Source organism: Atta cephalotes, assembly GCF_000143395.1.
Source record: "Atta cephalotes unplaced genomic scaffold scaffold00020, whole genome shotgun sequence".
Taxonomy (NCBI): Eukaryota; Metazoa; Arthropoda; class Insecta; order Hymenoptera; family Formicidae; genus Atta; species Atta cephalotes.
Window position 1 is genome coordinate 4824824 of NW_012130084.1, and position 2946 is coordinate 4827769.

Genomic DNA, 2946 nt, shown 5'->3' on the forward strand with positions numbered 1-2946 from the left:
CGTACGTCGTCGTCGTACGTACGAAGAAGAATATATATATATATATATATATATATATATATATATATATATATACTACAGTCTTTCGTCATCGCGACATGTTCTACAACGGAACAATGTATAGGAAGAAGTTGACGGTGAAGTATAAATATTACCATAATACGATAAAGGCATCCGCGTTCGCTATTCTGCAAGCAAAAATGTGTATTCCAAGAATTTAATATTTCAGGAGAAATTATACTTTTAGATGAGAATAGAGGATCGGAGGTCGCACGAATCAGAAATGCAAATTCATTTTAAGCGATACTCCTTGGCGAAAATGTAAATTGATTTCGTGCCACTGCAGGTCTTAGTTCGAAGTATATCGATCCCGCTCTTTAATCTTTATTGCTTCTGTACTGTAATTACATTTAGAATAATTTTATTACCATCTTCCTGTCAACACGATGTCGCCGACGAAATCAATTTCGTCGACGTTAAAACGTTGTCGTTTCATGTAAATTTTGTCGTGCACGCTTTATTAGAGATACCCTTCAAAAACTAGTCTAAGTAAGAGAAAGGAATTCGAACTACATTGAAAACGTTCTGTTACACAACGTGGAAATTGAAGAAACTGAATATAAAGACAATACATGAAAAGAATGCATGAAAACGATGCTGAAGCATCTAAAAATTTAGCTAGATACAGATCTGAAAATAATTTTGTCAAACTAATCATGTAGAACATTCAAGCGTTAATAACAATGGACGTAATCAAGTGGTAGGAAACTGTAGCTTCTTTAAATCTTAAAGAAGAACGAAAATAATTTCAAAAAAACGAATTATGCTCAATGAGTATTAATAAGAAATTAATTTTAGAAAAGAAGAAAGAATTGGAAATGAAAGTTATAGAAAAATTTTTTGAAAGAATTCAAGACAGCTATACTCTAAATCTATAGCAATGGAAATTTTACTGCTAACAAAAGTGAGTAGTGAAGTCATTATTTTAAGTATGGATTTTCATTGCTTTTAAGTTAATCTGTCCAATCTTACATAATAATTAGACTATTTCATTCGATTAACTGAAGTAGCATAGAAATTTAAGCATTAGTTGATAATACAATGCATTAGTTGATAATGCAATGCAAGATGCATTGAATAAATTATTGCAAGGAATAAATTTAGCGACAAAGCGCACTATTATTTTGACGTTTATTGTGGATATTATGCATCTTGAAATGCATAGAAGACAAAAACATAAAAGACAAATTAATATATTTTGCGTGATTGTGCATAATGAATTCAAACTCTTTGCCACAGGTAAGCATTATTAATTAATTAATTAATTAATTTATTTATTTTGTTACTCAAAATCTGTCTTCGCAGATTTTGCTACTTGAGTTTGGAATGACATCATTCCATTATTATTTTAATCTCCCAATTCACTCCTTTTTGGAGTCAATTTTTCATATTATTAATAAATTTTCCATTCTCACTTTGCAGTAAAATTCACTGGCAATAGCATTGGTCCAATTGCACTGAGAAAAAAATTAGTCAATTTTAATAAATATTTAGTTCAATACTGCCAACTAAACATTTACTTACAGTAAATAAATATTTGTTCAGTAAAAAAAAGATTGTTAAATCAAATTAACATTTCTTATATCAAATAAACATATCTTTATAAACATATATTTAATAAATATTTAGTTGGCAGTATTCACAACTAAATATTTACCAGGTGTATAAGCTTAAATCCGCTGTTTGCTCATAGGTGGCATTAGTGAGCGTACAAAGCTACTCTGGGCACACAACACACTTTTTTTTATGTGTTTGATATCTGTCAACATTGACCAGTGCACATCATCAGCAATTTCATACAACAACATACATTTTTTTCTTTCGTAATCATGTCTAGTTTTTTGCTAAAAAAAAACATATGCGAGAAGCTTTGCTTTTCTGTTTCAATTTGAAGAAATCGGCTGCCGAATCGCATCCAATGCTTGTGGAGGCCTTGTGTGGCGATAATGCTTTATCGGAAACAACGTGCAGAGATTGGTTTCGTCGGTTCAATGATAATTTTGACCTGAATGACAAGAAGCGTGAAAATTAGGAAGGTTGAGGATTGTCAATTGCAGGCTCTTTTGGACGAGGACGATACCCAATCGCAAAAAATGCTTGCCGAGCAATTGGGTGTTTCTCAAGCAGCCATTTCCATGCGGCTATATGCCATGGGGAAAGTTCAAAAAATCGGAAATGGGAACTGAACGGTAGGCAGATGGAGCGACGCCAAAACACATGCCAAATTCTGCCAGATAAAAAAGAAAGTCGTTCCTACGTCGGATTATGACAGGCGATGAAAAGTGGATCTATTTTCAGAATCCTAAACGCAAGAAATGGGTTGATCCTGCCCAACCATCAATCTTCCTCAAGACCAAATTGCTTCGGAAGACGATGCTGTGCGTTTCTGGTGAGATCAGGAGGATGTCATCTACTACGAGCTGTTAAAACCTGGTGAAACTGTTAATGCTCCACCAACTCGCTACCACCAACAACTGATCAAATTGCACCGTGCTCTGCGTGAAAAAAGGCCGCATTATCGGAAAAGACATGATAAGGTGATTTTCCTCCACAACGCACCATCGCACACGTCAACAATGATCCAAAATTACTTGGAAACACTCAACTGGGAAATGCTACCCCATCCCGCTTACCAGATCTGGCACCTTCTGACTATCACCTGTTTCGTCGATGCGCCACGCGCTCGCTGAGCGGCACTTCGATTCTTACGAAGATGTCCGAAAATGGCTTGATGAGTGGTTTGCCTCGAAAGATGAGGAATTTTTTTGGCGTTGTATACACAAATTGCCCGAAACATGGGAAAAATGTATAGTTAGCGAGAGCAAGTACTTTGAATAAATTTGTTTTTGCTTCCTAGGAAAAAAAATGTGTTTTTCTGACTAAAAA